Here is an 11,583-nt window from a genome sequence, read left to right as displayed (position 1 = left end):
AGTGGCTGAGACAGGAGGACCATAAATTTGCAATACAAGTATGATTGATGGGGGTGGGAGCGGGTGGGAATGAATCCTACTGCTCACCTGAGATTAGAAAATGCAAGTTGTGGTAGAATGGAAATGGCCCCATAGGCTCTTATATTTACATGCTTGTTGGGCAATTGGTGGAACTGTTTGGGAAGGATTAGAAGGGATGACCTTATTGGAGGAGGTGTGTCACTAGGGTTGTGTTTTGAGGTTTAAAAATTCCATGCTATTCCCAGTTAACATTCTCTCCCTCACCCTTTTCCTCTCCTTTCCCCTCTTCCCCTCCTCCTCTCCCCCTCCCCCTTCTCTGGTTGTTGTCTCAACATGTAAGCTCTCAGCCATTGATCCAGTGCCATGCCTGCCTGCCTGTCTGCTGCTGTGCTCCTTGTTATGATGGCCACGGACTCTTAACCCTCTAAAACTGTAAGCAAGTCCCCAATGAACCCTTTCTTCTGTAAGTTGCCTTTGTTATGAGTCTCTTCACAGCAATAGAAAAGTAACTAAGACACCAGTGAATTCTGTCAAAACAAGTTTTGTGATGACTACCAGGAGGATGGGATTATAAGGAAAGAAGTCATTCAGAACTACGGGATGGGACTTCCGGGAGGACTTTGTATGAGATTCTGTGAGAGAATGCAGGCGTGCCACTCAGGGTTCTGCCAGGGAAAGGGGCTACACCAGTTACTAGACGAAGGTATACAACCCAAGGAAGATTTTATAAGGTATATGGTTGATTTTTGAAAAGGGTCACTAGAGGAGGGAAGGAAGCTCAGAGACATGACTACATCCCACAGGGATCAAGGTAACAAAGGAAGGAACCAGGGTTACTAAAACTCAGAAGTTCAGAGGTAATGCAAGCTGATGCTGATGCTGGCATCTCTCAGGAGACCGGGTCGTCCATGCGTTCAGAAAACAAAGCACCATAGACTGGATCTTAAGACGTTCACAGGGATAGGAAGCCAGTAGGAAGAGGTTGAGTCTCCCCTTTCTGTAGCTGCCCCACTCCTTCCCTCTAACAGAGAAAGCCTCCCCTACAAACAGAACCTGTCAGGGAGTAGAGAATGTGCCTCATGGTAGAAATATGGTCAACAGAGTCTCAGGCACAGCATCATAGAGACAAATACAAAGAGCTGAATTTGCAACCAAGACATCCATTTAATAGCTGGCTAGTGCATGCAAAAAGTGAGGGATATTTTTCAACAATTACTTTACAGAAGTTTCTTCTGTCACTGTACACCTATGAAGATGAAGCCAAGAGAGATCAAGCGACCTGTAAAAGGTCACACTGATAGAACTGGATGAGCTAGTGTTTATTCTGAGTTGGCTCAAGCCCTTACAGTGTACTTGGGTGAGGAGGGGGTCTTCCTGTCTCCACTCATTTTTCCTGGAATTGGCTTCTATACCATTTTGGCCCCTCAGAGGAGCCGCTCCCAAGATGAAACTTAGTTACACAAAAGGTCAGGTTTTCCTTTTCTGATTTTTCTGAGTTTTGCAGAACCTGCACCTGATTGAGGTACCACTGACAACTGTCTTCCCTGGATGGAGGAGGGAATGGTTTATAGTCCCAAAAGTTGAATCGCAGCCTCGAGAGCACATGAGAAAACTTCCCAGACATCTCTCCATCAGAGTTCCAGACCCACTCCAGGAGGCTAATGACCCAAAGAATATTGAGGGGGCAGGTGGGGAAATGTCCACAGAGTGTAGTAAGACAGGCTGGACATTTGTGGTGGAAATTGTCATCGGGCAATATGTTGACCATCTATGCAGAATGGTGAAAGTGTGTGTGTGTGTGTGTGTGTGTGTGTGTGTGTGTGTGTGTGTGTGTGTGTGTGTGTGTGTAGAGGTATAAGCCCTGGAAGCCTTGGAGAAGAAAGGACCCAATGGCAGCTAAGGCTTACCTGACTACTGAGAGTGACCCCTGGCCCAGCCTCCTGACTCCCTCCCTCACCCAGATGCTACTCCAGGCTTTCTTCTCAAGACACTTCTGAGTCACCCATCCCCTCGCCTTTTACCTCCTCGGATCTGGCCTCTGACCCACTTCTCTTGAGCTTGTAGAAGAGCGACACACCACCTGCTCTGACAGCGCTGAGCTCTAGGGACCATAGCTTCCATTCGGAAACACTCTCTTCTATTGGCTCCTCAGAGTTCAACACAAATCTAAGTCCACTGCACCTGGTCTCTGCCTGGGTGAGAGCAGTTCAATTCTAGGAACAGACATCAGTGTCATCGTAAACTTATCAGGAGGCCTTCCAACTAGCCTGTGGCACGTCACCAATCCTACCGAGCTCTCCAGTTCTCCAGCCATGCTCTTTGTTCTATGACTTATGTGCTCCTGCTGCTGCTTTGGCCGTTGAGAATAGTATAGTACAACAGAGTCTTTTAAAGGCACTGGGGGTTGGGGAATTAGCTCAGTGGTAGAGCGCTTGCCTAGGAAGCACAAGGCCCTGGGTTCAGTCCCCACCTCCGGGAGGGAAAAAAAAAAGGCACTGGCTTACCCGCCCTCCCACCTTCCTTCTCTCCCGCTCTCCCTTCCTACCTCTTCCTCCCTCCCTCCATTCCTATAATCTACTGAAAGAGAAGGCGCAGTGAATATAGCACAGTTGCCCTTGATGTCCTGAGACCACCCCAGACCAGCTGCTCCAGTTCCCGGATGTCCAACCAGGCAGGTGAGACCAACAGAACTGTTCGGTTGAGACTTCATCTGGCCGAAGCTCCCTCAGTTAACAGAGATCAGTGAGTCATGGACTCACGAGATGAATGCTTAGTGTTTCAAGTCGGGGTGGTGTGATTACTTGTTACCTGGGACCTTGTGGCAATAAGCAAACCGGTCTACTGAACCAAAGGCAAAGTTAGGAGTGACGCCACTGTGCAGAGAAGAAGGCAGCATCAGGTACCACGTAGTCGGAAGTTATTTATGGGCAGGAGCAATTCCTAAGACAGACCAGTTCTGACCTGCTTTTGCTCCTGTAGAGTGCTTCCCATCATTAGTCTGAACCATTAAACCCTAAAGAAAGAATATGATTTGCCCGTTATGGGACTGTGACTCACCTCTACCACCTTGACCATGATTGACAGCTACCCCCAAACCATACACCACAGGTTTGGGTAGTTGTTCAAAGAGATGCAGAAGTACTATGGCCCCAATGAAGCATGAGTCCAGGGCAGGCATGAGGAACAGAGTCTCCTACAAGCTCTGGATCTTCCTTCAGGTTTTATAGCATGCATTTGTCCATGAGCCAGGATACAAGCCGTGCTGGCTGCAGCTGGATGACAGATTGAGCATCCAAAAGATTCTCCAACAATTGAAATTGCAGCCCAAATCTAGCAAGATGAAATTAAATATGGATTAACGTGAAGGCCTGCACTTGTGTTCAGAGGAAGGAACAGCTGGTCGGGGGTGAGATCAGGATGCCGACGGTTAATGGTAGTTTATATGGAAAGATTAGAAGCTCAGAATGTGCCAACAGTGAGAAGATGTCCAAGATGGTGGACTGATGCAGCTGGGCTAAAGAGAAGGCTAAGGATTGTTGTGGCCCTTGTGGGCAACTGTGATCCACTGTGAGCCACTCTGTCGCTAACAGCCTAAGGCTGATTGAGTAGCTAGCACACCGCAGACTAGCCTGCATCGGTTATAACGTTAACAAACTCACACACAATGCTATTATTACCATCTTCCTGATGATGAAGCAAGGCAAGGAGAGGTTAAGTAACTTTTCCAAGGACCCACAGCTTTGATGGAGCCTTGGAACCCAAGCCGAATGACTCCAGATTTTATGCTCAAAATCCCTGAGTCGCCTGACTCCAAGAAATGTGTTAATGGCACAAGGGGGACAGAGGGGAAGTGCACTTGGTGTCCCATGAATTTACAGGCACTTTCATCCCGGAAGGTATCAGAGTCGCCATTTCAAACATGGAAGCTCATGGGAAAGAACTGGAGCATGATGGGACAAAAGCTGAAGAATTGTGGTCCCCCTGCATCAGTACTTTGAGAGTGAGGTGTCAGGATGAAATCTCTTCTGCGCTGGAGCAGTGGGTGGGGTTTACAGCAACATAGCTTCATCTCAGAGTTCTGAAAATCTTTCTAATGTAGACTGTACTTACACCAAATCTCATAACACAAATATCGTACCATTTACCAGACCTTTATTATGTGCTAAGAATTTCTCAGTCGTGACATAGAAAGGCATTTTCGTAATAAAAACCACAAGACCGGCAGCTATTAAGTTGCTAACTCTAGACTAATCGTTGCACAATTTTAAGAAAGGGTTGCCAGCATCATCTCCACTTACTAAACCACAACATGGAGCACAGACAGGCTAAGAAATCACCTAAGGTCACACAGCTAGAAAGAGGCAGGATGGGTGGTCCCCTTATCTAGAGCTCCCTGCTATTAGGCTGCAGGTCGGGTCTCCTGGGACAGCAGGGAGCCATGGTGGAGGCATCTAGACATGAGAAAGCCAGCATCCTCCTCCATGGAGCGTACTAGAATGAAATCAAAGCCTTCTCCCAGCCCTGGAATCTAAAGCCTAGAAGCACATTGTTTAATTCTGGAAGAATACAGGCAGACTCACACAGCCTTGCTCTGTGGGACTGTGCAGGGGATCCTGCCCCATCTGGGCTCTGGCTGTGCGACCAGCATGTTTCACACAGCGGGCTCCTGCCCTGTTGGGCCTTGCTCGATGTGTTTTATTAAAAAGCAGCATTTATCCGGCCTGCTCCTGGCAGGGCTGCGGCTGCAGTTTATTAGGACATCATTTGCAGTGTAAATTGTTGCTGGTTTATAAAAAGGCTCTCGCAGAGCGGCTCCGCTGGGATGGCCTGGATCCGGAGCTCGAGGCAGACAGGCTTTAACTAAATCATTGATTTCTCTGCAAAGCAGCAGCGGGCAGGAGCCTCACCCAGCTGCTTAGCTGCCTACACCCTGTTCCTGGAGGGCAAAGTGGCAAAGCTTCTATCAGCTGCGTCGACAGCTTATTCTCCTCCTGAGTCCCAGATTCCCAAAAGCCAGGAGGGTGGAAATCTGGATCATTTCAAAGGAGCTGCTGGGAACCTGTTTCATCTTCAACACCCGAAAGCATTGTGAGCTATGCCACAGTCAGGCAGATGGGGTACCAAAGGTGACCCTGGGCTTCGACGTTGGATTCAGCAAATAAAAATAAGGACCAGGGGCCGGCAAGAAGGCTCAGCAAATAAAGACGCTTGCCACCAAGGCTGAAAACTTCTGTTCTATCCCTGGGACACAAAATCTGTGGTGGGAAGAGAGAACGGACTCCCTCAATATACACACTGGCATGTGTGCCCCCACATCCAAACACTCACAAAAAGAAAAAAAATGTGGAGTTCAGATTAACAATGACTTTGTTTGAAGCTGGCTGCCTTTACCACCTCTTTAGTTGTTCCTGGGTGAAATTCCTGATGCTGTTTTGAAAGTTGATATACACAGTGATGGTTTCACTGTAGCTTTTTCATACAGGTTACATTATACTTCCTTCTACTCTTCACCTTGCTATGCCTCTGACCTCCATAGGTAGTTCTGTTCTTTCCCTGAGATATTACACACCTCTAACTTCATGTTACAGAATCTATGCCCCCTCTATCATCCCCTCCCCCAAGACCTCTCTCTTCCTCTCTTATGATCAGCTGTCAAATTTATGATCTCACCCACATATATACACATACACATATATATGTGTGAGTGTATATATATACATATACATACATATACATCATTACATACACATGTATCATATATATGTGTGTATATATACATCATCTATATGTGGGGAGGTTCCATATATGTCAGAAAACATACAATGTTTGTTTTTCTGAGTCTGGCTTAGTTCATTTAATGAAATGACTTACAGTTCCATCTATTTTCCTACAAGGGCTGTGACTTCATTCCTCTTTGTGGCTGAACGCAATTCACTTGTGTGCATGTACCACATCTTTGTCATGTATCCATCTGATGATGGGCATTCCATCTCTTGGCTGTTGTGAATAGTGCAGCAGTCAGTGTGGACTCACAGGTATCTCTGTGGTGTGTTGTTTGCAGCCCTCCCTTCAGGTATGTGAGGGATGGCTGTGTCATCCGGTAGATCTATTCCCCACTTTTGAGAGATCTGCACTGATTTCCACAGTGGCTAAACAAGTATCCATTGCCACATTTGCCAGTTCGCAAGTTTGTTGTTTACTCTGCATCATTTTCACTTGAGTTTGATGATGTCCATTCTGACAGAGGCAAGAAAGGCTCCCAAAACAGTCTTAATTTGTTTCCCTGACAGCCAAAGATGGTGAACACATTTTCAAGTATTAGCCTTTTATAGTCTTCTATTGAAAACTATTTATTTATACATACATATATAGTTAGTTAGTTAGTTAGTTAGTTAGTTAGTTAGTTAGTTAATTGACCCATTTATTGGTTGGATAATTTTTTATGTTTGAATGTTGCAGTTCTTTATATGTTTGTATTAATAATCCCCAGTCTGAACTGTAGTCAGAAAGGGTTTGTTTTGTTTCTCATTCTGCAGGCTGTCTCTTCATTCTGGTGATTGTTTCTGTCCCATGTGGAAGCCTTTTATCCCACATACTTTCATTTGTCAGGTCTTGGGATTGCTTCCTGTGTCAGTAGACTCATTTCTGAAATGTCTTGCTTACACCAGTATCATCAAGTTTCCTCCCCTGGTAGTTGCAGGGCTCTGGGCAGGGGTGTTTATTGTGTAAGGAATACCTTGAATGACATTTCTGCAGGTTTCTTTCCCAGCGAGTGTGCTGTCCGCATATGGAAACGGTGCTGATTGTGTTTGATGATGTCGTACCTTGCTCAAGCACTTCTTGAAAAGTGTCTCCCAGGTCTTTCCAGCAGAGCCTTCCAGGTCTTCTAAGTATAGATAGAATAATGCTGTTCCAAAATAGAATCACTTGACTTACTGCTTTCTATTCCTCTTATTTCTTTCTCTTGTCATATTGCTCTAGCTAAGAAGAATCTCTACATTGAATAATGAAGGAGAAAGTAGACACCATTATCTCATGCTAGATTTTGGAAGAAATATATTCAGTTTTTCCTCATTTAGTAAAATGTTGACTTTAGGCTTTATTTTGTTGAGGTAAGTTCCCTCTACGTTTCAGGTGTTTTACGAAGAAGGGATGTTGAAGTTTGTCAAAGTCCTTTTCTGTTCCAGTCAGCATCTGTCTTTACTCTGTTGTGTGCTGAATTACAACACTGATTTGCATATGCTACCCAACCTTGCTTCCGTGGAGTGGAACCAACTTGCTCTTGGTTCCTAGATTCTTGAATTCAATTTGCTAAATGTTTATTAAGAAAATGTATGTCTGTGTTCATTGTGGCAATTGGTCTGTAGTTTCCTTTCTTTGTGCCCTTATTCAGCCTTTGGCTTTATCTACCGAGTCTGATGGTGTCCTCTCCCCTTCTGTTTTATGAAACAGTCTAAGGAGCATGGGTGTTTGGTAGAATTCTTCAGTGGATCTATCAAATCCTGTACTTTTCATTGGGAGACATTACTGCTTTGAGCTCACTGAATTTCATGGATGATCAAGTTAGGTTGTTTATAGCCTATTGATTTAATTTTTGTAGGACATATGTACCTAAGAATTTATTCATTTCTTCTATATATTTTGTTTCTGTTAATGCCAGTTTTCAAAGCATTCCTTCATAATTATCTGAATTTCAATGGAATCTGTAGTAAACTACCATTTCTCATTCCTAATTTCATTAATTTGGACCATCTGTTCCTCTTTCTTTTGTTTGGCTATGGATTTGAAATCTAGTTAACTTTTTGAAAGAACTGACTTACTTTGATTATAAACATTGCTCTTTTAGTCTCCTTTGTCTCCTTCTGCCTTGCAAGACCAGCAAGAATAATCGTTATTACTTCTTGTCATCTACTACTGCTTTGGGGTTTGGGTTGTTATTGTTTTACTAAGACCTTTAGATCCACCATTAGGCTGTTATTTGAAATCTTCATGGTTTCTAAAGCACTCATAGCAAAATAATTTTTCTTTTTAGAATTGTATCCCAAAGGTTCTGATGAGTTGAATTCTGTTCTCATTTGAGTCTAGAAAAATTTTAATTTCCTTTATGATTTCTTAAATGACCCAATGGTTATTAAATGGTCAATTGTTTGGTCTCCATGTAGTGGTGTAGCTTCTGTGAGTCCGGCTCAGTTTTTATTTGGTTGTTTTCATTGTTGTTGTTGATTTGGTTGGTTTGTTCACTTTCTATTGATTTCTACTGTTACTGCTCTATGAGCTGATAAGATACAAGAAGTTACCTTGGAGCTTTCATATTCAGTTTGGATTGATTTGTTGTCTAGCATTTTAGGTGGTCTACCTTAGAGAAGATTCCATGGGCTGCTGAAAAGAATGTGCCTTCTGGTGGGTGGGATATTCTGTATATCTGCTAGGTCTGTTTTGATCTATAGCAGAGTTTAACTCTAAAGATTCTTTGATGACTTTTAATTCAGATGCCCTATATAAATTAGAGTGATATATTGAAATCAAGACTATTACTGTGCCAGGACTTAACTGACTTTTTATGTCCATTAGTGTTTATTTTATGAAACTGGGAGCCCTAATATTTGATGGTATGTAGATATTTACAATTGCTACATCTTCTTGATGAAATGTTCCTAGTGTTAGCATGCAGTGGCGTTCTTTGCCTCTTCAGTGTTTGAAGTCTACTTTCTCAGATAACAGGACGGTGACACCAGCTTCCTTTCTGTGTTTATTTGCTTAGTGGATTGTTTTTCATCCTTGGGCACTTAGGCAGTCTTGTCTTTACCAGTGAGATGCATTTCTTGAAAATAACACTTCTTTGGACCTAGATTTCAATCCATCCAGCCGATATCATTTTATGAATGAGTTGAGACCATTTGTATATAAGATTATTGTTGAGAAATGTTTCCCAATCCTTGTAATTTTGTTGGTTATTTTTCTGGTTGGGTGCACTATTGTTTGTTTGCTTTCTACTCCATCAGTGCTAGGAATCTGTATAGTTACTGGGCGTGATGCATCACTTCCTAGCTCTGCTGCATATATCTATTCCTCTCATGAAATTTATTCTTTCCTATGCACTATGATTGAGCTACTCTTCCTCCTCTGGATATAGTACATGTAGTACTCCTTTAAGTATCTTCCACCGTGCTTCCATAGAGGTCATGGACTGCCATTGCGTGTGATTTCCTTAAAATATCCCTATTTTCCCATCAATTTTAAAATGTAATTTTGCTGAGAGCTACTGAGAGTTCTTGTGTTGTTCTATACTTGATCCTAGCCAAGAGGCTGTAAAGGAATTGTAGTGGTTTATAGTCCCCATGTGCTCATATATTTGAATGCTTGGTCAGTAGTTCGTAGAAAGATTTGGAGGCATGACCTTGTCCGAAGATGTGTGTCACTGAGGACAGGCATTGAGGTTTCAAAAGACTGGCCTATTCCCAATGTTTCTCTCTCTCTCTCTCTCTCTCTCTCTCTCTCTCTCTCTCTCTCTTCTCTCTCTCTTCTCTCTCTCTTCCTCCCTCCCTCCCTCCTACTTGTTAATCAAGATGTGAACTGTCAGTTGTTCCTGCCACTATACTTTTGCTCTACCACGATGAACACCAGCCATCTGAAACCATAAGCCCAGATAAATGCTTCCTTTGATATTTTTCCTTGGCCATGGTTCTTTTGTCACTGCAATAGAAAAGTAGTTAAGACATGGATCGGATATGATTCTAATGTTTTTGCCTTTCATATGATTGGTGTTTTCCCCTTACAGTTTTTTTTTTTGGTTCTTTTTTTCGGAGCTGGGGACCGAACCCAGGGCCCTGCGCTTCCTAGGTAAGTGCTCTACCACTGAGCTAAATCCCCAGCCCCTGCAGTTTTTAATATTGGCCCCACACTTTGTATTTTGACTATCATGTGTTGTGGGAAGGTTCTCCTCTGGCTGTGTCTGTTTAAGATTCTAAATGCCTCTTGTATTGGGATGTCTATTTCTGTCTCTAGACCTGGGAAATTTTCTGCTTCATTTCATTGAATAGACTCTCTATGTCATGATTGTTTATCTTGGCTCTTCTTCTAGCTCATGAATTCTTAGGTTTGGTTTCTTGATTGTATGCTAGAGCACTTAAATGTTGTGGTCATGCTTGTTGATTTTTCATTTTTGATTCTTGAATGTTGCATTTTGTCTATCTTGTACTTTACTCATGAGAGTCTATCTTCTGTGTGGTTGAGTCTAGTGGTGATATTTTCCATTATTTCTTGGTTTTGTTTTTGAGTTGTAGTCACTGACTTTTTTATTTCCAACATTTCTATTTGATTTTTTTCTCAGAATCTTGATTTCCTGGATGAGTTTTTCCTTCCATGCTGATTTTATCATTCTAGATAATCTGGAACAGAAAGTGTATATTAAGCATTGATTGCCACAATCACGATGCTGTCTAACAAACCACTGGAAGCTTATTGATTTACTCCAAGAATATTTTTGCTCATACTTCAAGCAATGGGAGTTCAAGCTGTAGATTGTTCTGAAAGCTGCTTCTGGTTCCAGGGCATGAGTGCGTTTGTTTCTGACCAAGGATATTTGTCCTAGGATCCAAGAAACAATGATAGCAGCCATGATGGAAAAAGTTCTTTATATTGTAAATCATAGGAGTTATTGGGGTGGAATCCAATGATGTAAATAATATAAGTACCTCTTTCTCTTTGGGCTCTGTAAACACATTCATCTCACTCTCAAGAGAAGAAGAATGATGAGAAAGGTGGAGGAGAAACAAAGAGAGGAGAAAGGAAGAGGAGGAAGGAAGGTAAGTTCAAGCACAGACCCATAGGTCTGGGGTGAGACTGACTGGAGGAGTGTGTTGCAGGCATGTGCAAGGCCCTGGGCTTGACCCCCAGTGCCTCCATTAAAACTTTCTCTTACTTCCTCATTGCCCTTTCTTTTAACTCTAACAGATCTTCTTTAAAGATGTACAGTCTAAAGCATCAAGAAGCTTCACCTCCAGGGCTGGAAAGGTGACTCAGCTGGAGAGATGGCTCAGTGGTTACTTGCTGCTCTTCCAGAGGACCTGAGTTTTGTTTCCAAGCACACATGTTAGGCAGCACACAAGGGTCTGGAACTCTACTTTCATGGATTCCAACACACGCCCTGGCCTCTATGAGTCACACACACACACACACACACACACACACACACACACACACACACACACACATTTTAAAAAAGGAATTCAAAAGAAGCTGCACCTTCCACCCACCAGATGGGTAAATTGATGGTTAGCTAGAGCGAGGCATTCAAAGAAGTGAAATCAGAACACACACATTCCCGGTGAGGATGCAGCTTCTGTGAAGAGGAGCCTAAAAGTAACTATGAGAATTTAAGACACACGTATCCACTGAGTCAGCAATTCTACTTCCAGGAATTTATCCAACAAACATCTTTGCACATTTCTTTGGGAAACATGGAGTGTAGAATAACAACCATTATAACAGTGTTTGCAAGAATAAAAAGCTATCCATAAGTATGATATAGCCACTAATAAAACACTATGGGCACCAAAAGAA

General features: G+C 43.0%; 1 long non-coding RNA gene across 1 annotated transcript; it reads left to right on the top strand.

The window, feature by feature from the left end:
• Window positions 1–359: 359 nt before the first annotated feature.
• Window positions 360–11,583, top strand: LOC134483811 (uncharacterized). Its single transcript, XR_010060857.1, has 3 exons — window positions 360–453; window positions 10,761–10,826; window positions 10,975–11,583. It is a non-coding gene; the product is annotated as an uncharacterized LOC134483811 (long non-coding RNA).

The sequence above is a fragment of the Rattus norvegicus genome, chromosome 1 (assembly GCF_036323735.1).
Source record: "Rattus norvegicus strain BN/NHsdMcwi chromosome 1, GRCr8, whole genome shotgun sequence".
NCBI lineage: Eukaryota > Metazoa > Chordata > Mammalia > Rodentia > Muridae > Rattus > Rattus norvegicus.
Note: the sequence above shows the minus strand (reverse complement) of the source record. Positions and strands in the feature narration are given on the sequence as shown.